This window comes from Vombatus ursinus, unplaced genomic scaffold, assembly GCF_900497805.2.
Source record: "Vombatus ursinus unplaced genomic scaffold, bare-nosed wombat genome assembly UNPS02000255.1, whole genome shotgun sequence".
NCBI lineage: Eukaryota > Metazoa > Chordata > Mammalia > Diprotodontia > Vombatidae > Vombatus > Vombatus ursinus.
This window is the reverse complement of record NW_020940033.1, coordinates 568,420-578,424: the sequence shown is the minus strand read 5'-3', so window position 1 is coordinate 578,424 and position 10,005 is coordinate 568,420. Positions and strand designations below refer to the sequence as shown.

The 10,005-nt window shown below is 40.7% G+C and overlaps 1 pseudogene; it reads left to right on the top strand.

The window, feature by feature from the left end:
- Window positions 1-3,096: 3,096 nt before the first annotated feature.
- LOC114034331 lies at window positions 3,097-9,252 on the top strand (annotated as a pseudogene).
- The last annotated feature ends 753 nt before the right edge of the window (window positions 9,253-10,005 follow it).

Genomic DNA, 10,005 nt, shown 5'->3' with positions numbered 1-10,005 from the left:
TTTGGTGTGTTTATTATTTTATTAGGGAAAAAATAAAAAGCATAACTGTGCTAACCTGGAAGTCATAGAAGCACAGAGTCTCAACATTGGAAGGAACCAGAGGTCGCACTTAAACAGGGATCCCTATTACCTTATCTCTCATAAATGTTTTTTCAGCCTTTTCCTAAAGACCTTCAGTGATGGGAACTCACAGTTTCTTACAACCGTTCATTCCAGTTGGGGAAGAGTACTAATGGTGAGGGAGAGGTTTTTTCAGTGTACAGAACTGAACACCATAGTCTAGATATAGTCTGACCAGGGCAAAGGACAGGGCAACTATCCCCTCCCTACATCTGGTTGTTAGACTTCACTTAATCAGCTATCATTTGGTTTTTATGGCTCCCATACCACAGAGCTAACTCATGAAAAGTTTGTGCTCGACTAAATCACCCAGTTTTTTGTTCCATTCTAATTTTCAGGGAGTCAACTACTTGAGTCATATTTTCTTCCTTCTGTTCTAAACGATTCATTCTCATTCATTTTTTTCCTCAAGCACTCTGACTTCATTTTTTATCTCTTACTTCATTTCTTCCACCCACGCTAATAGAATTTGCAGCCAAGTCATTCTCCCGTCCCCCCAACCCGAGTGCTCTCTTAGACTTATTTTGGGGTTACTCTCAGTTAACTTCTTGAGTTCTTCTTAATCCATAGTATCCTTTTATTGTATTAGCAGTTTTATTCTTTTTACTAGTATCTGCAGCCACAGTTTCTAGATTGGAACTTTGTGCCAGGGCCAAGTTCTGCCCACTTCTTGAACTCTTGGATGTACCCCATCCAAAGAAGGACCTGGTCTTGCCCCCTGTACAGTCTAGAAGCTGCTGCCCTAAAACAGTTCCGAATAAGTTGGCTGATTCCTGGCTTCCCTCCCTGTTCTCTTTCACAGTCCTGACCTAAGACAGTGAACTGGATCTTGACCTGTCACCTTAAAGAGGCCTTGCTCTCTGCCTCAACCCCTGGCTTCTGTTTCCATCTCCTAGGAACCCAGTATAGGAACAAGCATTGGCCCCTTCCCTATTACCTTTTCCTTATACAGTTGCCAATCAAGAGTTGGCTTTGTCCAACTGGACAAATTTGGCTTTGTGACCCTGAAAGACTCTGACAGAATATTGGATATCACAGTGACTTTAGGCTCCACTGGAGGGTGGAGCAACTCTTTTTATTCTTCATCTTTTTGATTCACCAGTGTAGCCATACCAGAAATCCACTGATTTCAAGCCTCCTGAAGCATCCCTGGTAAAGCATGCCTGGGTTCCTATGATCCTTCTTTCTCTCCTTAGACATTTGCCTCCTAGAAATTGTCTTTGCCCCCTGCTTTGGTTCTGATGGGCTAGATCCAAGTTCTTGTTTGATTGTTTGTTTTGAATTTATGGAATAAAACAAGCATTTCCATAATATACTACAACAAAAAAAGATGATTGAACATGAAAGTGCAAATCTATGCACTATGCAAAACTTACTGTTCCTTTCAAATATACAACAAAATGTAAATCTTTTTTTCTTTCCTCCCCAGCCCCTGCCCTAGATAGATAGCTACCATTAGACACAAATAGGTATATGTGTAAATATACATGTGTATATATATATATGTATATATATATGTGTGTATATGTATATATATACAACCATTCTATACATACTTCTATTTGTCAGTTCTTTCTCTGGTTGCAGATAGTGTCTTTCTTCACATGTCCTTTGTATTTAATTTGGATCTTTATAATAGTCAAAATAACTTATTCACTCAAAGTCATTCTTAAAACAATATTGCTGTTACTATATACAATGTTCTCTTGGTTTTGCTTATTTCACTCTTCATTATTTCATGTAAGTCTTTCCATGTTTTTCCATGCCTATTAAATTGCCTTTTCTCATCCCAAGTTCTTGTTGCTTTTGAGGCTTCTGGAGTGCCTCCAACCAGAGTACTAACAGTTTTCCAACAATCCTCTCATTCATTCCTTGACTAAATGGAATAGCTTACTGGTTTTTGACTTTGGCTTTATTGATCATTGCTTTATCTAATGCCTTTTTTCACCTTTGGGGGTAAGTTTCTTAGGGAAACTGATTAGCCTAATTGTAAACATTCACATCATCTTCTTGGCCGTAAGTCCTACCTAGAGTTTCAACATGAACTTTGTCAACTTACCCCAAAAGAATTTGGGTTCCTATTTGTTTGAGGGGGGAATGATGGGGTTGGGATCTGGGCCTCAGAAAGGAAAAACCCTGGACTTTCCCACATGGCCAAATCTCTGGTGTTAGCCTGAGACTATAATCCCTTTCATTGTGGCTACACCCAATCTCCCCTCCATTGTCTTGCCTCCCTATGGCACCAGGTCACTTCCCACCCTTGGTCCTATCCAGGCTCCATTTCCCTGTAATTCTATTACCTCCTAGACTACTTGGCCACTCCTAGATCCCTCCCACACCTTTTCTGTATATAAGGCCCATCTTGTCTCCATTAAGATGCTGGGATTCTTATAATCTAGCCAATAACCCACAGATGTTCAGACTCCTTAATAGTCTAGCTAATATGACGAATCTTCAATAAACCTTTTTTTTGGCTGAAGAAAACAAAAACAAAAACAAAACAAAAAAAACCACTTATTTCAAGCTTCAGCTCATTCTGGACTGCAGCATTATTCTTAAGGTACAAGTTTATTCTTTTCTACTCAATCTTAATTACCTGTCATTTCTTCCATCTTTTGAACACTTTTGTTTTATGTAAGTTAGTCATGGAATTCCCTGGATAATCATATATTTCTGTCTCCAGACACCTTTCCTTCTTCTGAGTCATCAAAAGCAGTCATTCTTGTGAACAGAATTCCATTTTCTGAGAGTATCCCATAGTAAGCTTCCATAAGGAATCTTAGAAAGTTCCCCTCAAGAAAGAAACTTAAAAAAAAAAAAAGATTTCCAGCACAAACCTCCAGGATCTCAATAGATTTCAGCACAAAGTTCAGCCTAGAGTCTTTATCAAGCAACCTCTTTGAAAGAATAGTCTTGGAGTCTTGGAGTACTTTCTTGGGATCAAATGGTACTCCAGTTCTGCCAAGAAATGTCAGAATGATTATCTTTCCAAGGATAAATCTTCAGTCAACAATGAGCTCTGCTGAAACTGTCAATAGAGTAGGACCAGGTGCAGGAGAGATGGATGAATTTCATTCTGGATTTATAAAATTCAAGGGAGTGACAGATGAATCTCTTTCACTTGCATCATCCACTACTAAATCTATTTTCCTGGAAGATTCCTACTCTGTCTCACTAAGAAATGAAATAAAAACAAATGCCCAGAGGCTGAGTCCTGAAGTCTTTGTGGAGAATTGCCATATGTTGTAATTATTGAAGTCATTTCAGCTGTGTCTCATTCTTTGTGACCCCATTTGGGGTTTTCTTGGCAAATATACAAGAGTTGTTTGTCATTTCCTTCGGCTCATTTTACAGATGAGCAAACTGAGGCAAACAACGCTAAGTGACTTGCCCGGAGTCACACAGCTAGCAAGTGTCTGAGGCCAGATTTGAAGTCAGGTCTTCCCGACTCCAGGCCCAGCACTTCAACCATCCACTGTACCACCTCGATGCCCTAGAATTACCACATACAAAGAAGCAAAAAAGTGAAGTAAAGAAAAGGCATGTCATCTATAAGTTAATGCAGACTGCATTGCATCATGTCTGAGCACTGAAGATAATTCAATGTTTAAAAAAAATTTACATGTAATTTGGAAATATTTAACAAAATAAACAAAAATAATTTTGCAAAAAGAGTGTACATTCAGCAGCACTGAAAGAAGAAAAAAATCAACCAAATCTTCCTATATGTAGATGACTTCCTAGAAATGCATGGGCAATTTCTGTACTGCTTAAAGGAACAATGGAAAGAATTCTTGGCAGATGGGAATGATAAGAATTATGTGATCTAGAAAATTGGAGACCTCTTGACACAATCATTTTCAGGTGAAAATAGAGAAAGAATGAAAGAAAAAAAATATGGTATATTTTGTTGTGGTCAAAATGAAGCTCTCATTCCAATAAAACAAGAAATTCCAAAACATGAAAAAGAAAAATAGCAACCTCTCCATTGTGAGACCTTGGTGTTCAGGACTTCATTTTTCTAATGACTCAGCACATAACCAAGTGCGCTGTGCTGGTGGGGCACATTATTCAGAATGTTGAAGCTGCTATTGAAGATTATCAAGAACTGACCCAGTCTCTTGGCCTAATAAAAGACATCATCATGCAAGGTGATGCTAAAGTGAATGAGCGTGAGAAGGGGCAGCATCTTAAAGCAATTGTTAGCAAGATGAACCTCAAGTCCTCTGGCAAGCTCAAAAATGGGCTGACCTTCCCAAGGAGGATATGCTGCACAGGCAACTGCACCTTGACAGAGCCCTGTGCTGGGAAACTTCGTCAGGGCATCTGAAAGATGTTCTTGATGTCTCATTGACTGACGCACTTTTGCTGCTGCAAGGAAAAGATCAAAAATATGTCTTTGCATTTGTGGTCTCAAAGCTTCCCATTATTTCATTACAAAAATCAATTGTAAGAGATGTAGCAAATGATGAAAAAGCAGTGTTTCTGATTAGTGCCTCTCTGAAAGGACCAGAAATGTATGGATGTATATATTTGAAATGTATTTCTATGTGTGTATATGTGTATATGTATGTGTGTGTATCCATTCTAACAGAGATGTGGATGACTCGTCCCTAGAGCTGTGAAAAGTTATCCTGATGGGAATGAAGAGCCAGTCAGTGGGGCCAAAGAAGAAGGAAAAAATGCCTACTATGTAGTCCCAAGCTAGGACCCAAGCTATAAAATTAGAAGAATTCCATGAGCTTTTAAACAAGAAGGATGAGCTAATTGCTCAAAGCCTCAATGAAAAACAAGATTTATTTAGAAATGTCTGAGATAAACAGCTTTGAAGATACTCCTCTGAGTCTCTGGGGAAACCCTCAGAGAACCTGCAAGGTGAGATGATTCTGAAGGCAGCAGTGTCTGAAACTGTGAGTAACCAGAATCCCATATGTAAACAGCTGGGCAATGTCAGCTAAGAAGGTGAAGATGGTGGTGAAGATGATGTCTTATTATGTGGAGAGCAGAGACCTTTGGAGGCTATGACATTAATACAAACCCAAATAAAAGACTCTTTTTTCTCTTTTTTAAGATGTTAGTTTTAAGGGAAAGGTCTGCAATAGTGATGTCTGGTTCGAAGAACAGAGAAGTCCTTTTACCAGCTCAGATTCAGAGCCTGGTGACCTTTCAGGAGATTCTATTATTTTTTTTTTTCACGAGGCAATGAGGTTAAGTGACTTGCCTAGAGTCACACAACTAGTAAGTGTTATGTGTCTGAGACAGGATTTGAACTCAGGTCCTCCTGAATCCAGGGCTGCTGCTCTATCCACTGTGTCATCTAGCTGACCCTATAGGCTTTCTTTTTTTTCTTTTTTAATGGTAATTTTTATTTATTGTTTTTGTTTTCAACATTTACTTCCACAAGATTTTGAGTTCCAAATTTTCACCCCATCTCACCCCTCCCCCCACCCCAAGATGGCATGCATTCTAAATACCCCTTCCCCTGGTCTGCCTTCCCTTCTATCTCTCCCCCCCTTCTCTTATCCCCTTCCCCTTCAATTTTCCTATAGGGCAGGATGGATTTCTGTACCCCATTTCTTGTGTTTCTTATTTCCCAGTTGCATGTAAAAACATTTTTTTTAAACATGTGTTTTTAAAACTTTGGGTTCCAAATTTTCTCCCTTCCTCCCTCCCCACCCATCCTCATTGAAAAGACAAACAACTCAATGTAGCTTATACATGTGCAGTTATGCAAAACACTTCCATAGTAGACATGCTGTGAAAAACTAACTCTATTTCCCTTAATCCTATCCCGCCCACCCATTTATTCTATTCTTTCTTTTGACCCTGTCCCTCCTCAGAAGTATTTCCTTCTGATTACTCCCTTTCCCAATCTGCCCTCCTCTCTATCATTCCCCTAGTCTCTTGTCCCCCTCTCCCCCCTATCTTCCTGTAGGGTAAGACAGATTTCCACACCCAATTGAGTGTGTATGTTATTCCCTCCTTAAGTCAAATCCTATGAGAGTAAGATTCACTCATTCCCTCTCACCTTCCCCTGTTTCCCCTCCACTGTAAGAGCCATTTCTTTTCTGGTTTTTTTTTTGTGGGATAATTTACCCCATTCTACCTCTCCCTTTCTCCTTCTCCTAGTATATTCCTCTCTCATCCCTTAATTTTATTCTCCAGATATGACCCCTTCATTTTCAACTCACTCTGTGCCCTCTATCTATCTATCTGTATCTATATATACATACATGTAATTTTTTCCCCTCCAACTACCCTAATACTGACAAAGGTCTCATGAGTTAAAAATATCATCTTTCCATGCAGGAATGTAAACAGTTCAACCCTAATAAGTCTCTTATGATTTTCTCTTTCCTGTTTACCTCTTCATGTTCCACTAGAGTCTTGTATTTGAAAATCAAATTTTCTATTCAACTCTGGTCTTTTCATCAAGAATACTTGAAAGTCCTCTATTTCACTGAATGACCATTTTTTCCCCTGCAGGATTATACTCAGTTTTGCTGGGTAGGTGATTCTTGGTTGTAATCCTATCTCCTTTGCTCTCTGGAATATTATATTCCATGCCCTGTGGTCCCTTAGTGTAGAAGCAGCTAAATCTTGTGTTATCTTGATTGTGTTTCCATAATATTTGAATTGTTTCTTTCTGGCTGCTTGTAATATTTTCTCCTTGACCTGGGAACTCTGGAATTTGGCTACAATATTCCTAGGAGTTTTCCTTTGGGGATCTCTTTCAGGAGGAGATCGGCGGATTCTTTCAATTTCTATTTTACCCTCTGGTTCTAAAATATCAGGACAGTTTTCCTGGATAATTTCTTGAAAGATGATGTCTAGGCTCTTTTTTTGATCATGGTTTTCAGATAGTCCAATAATTTTTAAATTCTCTCTCCTGGATCTATTTTCCAGGTCAGTTGTTTTTCCAATGAGATATTTCACATTGTTTTCTAATTTTTTCATTCTTTTGCATTTGTTTTACCGTGTCTTGATTTCTCATAAAGTCACTAGCTTCCAATTGCTCTATTCTAATTTTTAAGGAAATATTTTCTTCAGTAATCTTTTGGACTTCCTTTTCCATTTGGCCAATTTTGCTTTTTAGGGCATTCTTCTTGTCATTGGCTTTTGGACCTCTTTTGCCATTTGGGTTAGGCTATTTTTTAAGGTGTTATTTTCTTCAGTATTTTTTTGGGTCTCTTTTAGCAAACTGTTACTTGTTTTTCATGATTTTCTTGCATCACTCTCAGTTTTTCCTCTACTTCTCTTACTTCTCAAAATTCCTTTTGAGCTCTTTCAAGGCCTGGGACTGATTCATATTTTTCTTAGAGGCTTTGGATGTAGGAACTTTGGCTTTGTTATCTTCTTCTGGTTGTATGTTTTGATCTTCTTTGTCACCAAAGTAAGATAATATAGTCAGACTCTTTTTGCACTGCTTACTCATGATCCTGGCCAATTATTTGAGTTTTAAACTCTTTGTTAAGGTAAAAGTCTGCTTCCAATGTGAAGAGTGTACTGTCCCAAGCTTCAGGGGTTTCTACAGCTGTTTTCAGAGGTACTTCTAGGGACCTGTAAATTTTCAGCTCTTCCAAGGTGGTATGATAAGGGGCGAGGTGTTTCCTCTCCACCACCACAACAAGCTTCACCACTCCAGCATTCCTCCTTGCCCCAGGACAGCCCCTTAGAACTGTGACCCAGATCCCAGCACTGGTAAAGCAAGAGATTCCTGCCTCAGCACTGGCAAAGAGATCCCTGCAACCCCCCTCTGATCAGCCACTCGATTCCCCCACAGTGCCTGGGCCTAAAGCTCAGGAGGCAGCCGTTGCCCCGGGGGGCACCTAAGATCTAGCTTCTACCTCTCACTGCAGTCACAGACTTTTCTCACTGACCTTCTAAGTTGTCTTTGGCTTTCATGGGTTGAGAAGTCTGGAAACCGCCACAGCTGCCCATGATTCAGTCCTCTGAGGCCTGCTCCAGGGTCGCTGTGGCCTGCGCGCCCACGCCAAACTGCGCTCCTCTCCCAGCCCAGCGCGATATACCTTTCTGATCAACCATCCAGGCTATCTTGGGCTGGAAATTTGTTTCACTCTGTCTTTTTGTGGGTTCTGCTGCTTTAGAATTTGTTTAGAGCCATTTTTTTAGGTATTTGGAGGGCTTTGGGAGAGATCTCAAGATAGTCACTGCTTTCCCTCCACCATCTTGGCTCCGCCCCCCTTTCAGGAGATTCCAAAGAAGGATCACAGACAATTGAGGTAACCCAAGCATACTGGAACAACAATTTGCCAGGCATCAATTTTGTACAGAATTTGTACAGAAATACAGATGCTATAACAGTTGCTTCTCAGCCTTCAGATGTGGTTGCTCAACAGAACAGCTACACTGAAAAGCAAAGAGCCGTGATCCTAGAGGCAGCTAGGTAGCTCATGGATAGAGTGGTAAGCCTGGATTCAGGAAGATCTGAGTTCAAATCCGGCCTCAGTTGCTTCCTAGCTATGTAACCTGGGCAAGTCATTTAACCTCTGATTGCCTTAATCCACTGGAGAAGGAAATGGCAAACCACTCCAGTGTCTTTGCCAAGAAAACTCCATGGGCACTATGATCTATGAAGTCATGAAGAGTTGGACACAAACAAATAACTCAACAACAACAACATGATGCCAGACTGAGAAAAGCAATATAGGCTGCAATCAGCACAAGGAAACTTCCTGTTGGAACAGGAGAAACAACATAACTTTGACAAACAGAGAGAAAAACTAGGCAATGTACAGAAACTTCAGAACTGGCTCATGTAGGAACAGCAACACTGGGATCCCAAGTAGGATACACTGAAGCCAGGATCCAAGAGCAGGACAATGATTCCCAGCAGCTTAGGGAAAGGCTGAAAGAGGATAAAGAAGAGCTGAACCAGCAATGGGCATGGGGGTGGAGGTAGGGTGTCATCAGCATGACCTAGAGAGGCTCTGGGAGTCTTAGCAAGCAGTAGAAAAGGAAAAGGAACTGATTGAACTTCTAAAAAAAATTTTTTTTTAAATACCATTTCTATACTATCTACCTGCTGAAGGGATAGAGGGCCAAATCCTGAGCACCTCTTTGATCTTCAATGGAGAAGGCCTAGTCAGGGCTATAAATTTTGCTCTTTGAAAGCCACCTAAATCACTCGGAGATTACTTGGGTTGCCATGAGTCATATAGCCAATATGCGTCAGAAGTGGGATCTTCTTGGCTACCAGGCCTGCTCTGTCTAATATGTCATGGTGCTTCTTATATGATGGCTTAGTTAGTAATTTTGTCCTTATACTGCTTTTCAGCCTGAGCCAGGAGCCAGAGCAAAACCAGGTAAATGGGCTTGATACAGATAGAGATAGAGAGAGGACCGTTGCTAGGGAAACCAGCATGTCCCACAAACAATGTTGAAAACAGCCTGCCAGCATTCGAAGCCAGGCCCATAAGCCTTCAAAAGCTCCAGTAATCAGGGATCTTAAGCCAGGTCCCAACCATGGATTGTCAAAACAGTAGCTAGGAAAGAACTAACCCCCTTAGGTAATTATGTATGGGGAAAAGGCATAGCTATGTATTCCTTGGAATGCCAGGAGCCAGAGTATAAGACAGGGCAACTCAGCAAATGGGCACCCATGCCAGGGAGCTGGCTATGCAGGAGGCTTGAGACCCAGTATCCCAGTGGGGCCTGCCAGGGCCACAGTAGGGGACAGAAGCATCTCCTGATCAGAGGTGGTATAGGACAGTATGGCTAAAGGCAGAATTATCTGTAGGCCACCAGGAGACTGAAAGAGAAATCAAGGATTACAACAAAAAGGTGGGACCAAATTCTAGTCACTCTGGATCAATAGCAGGTTGCAGAGGGGATAGAACCAAGTAAGATCTAGCCAACTCATCC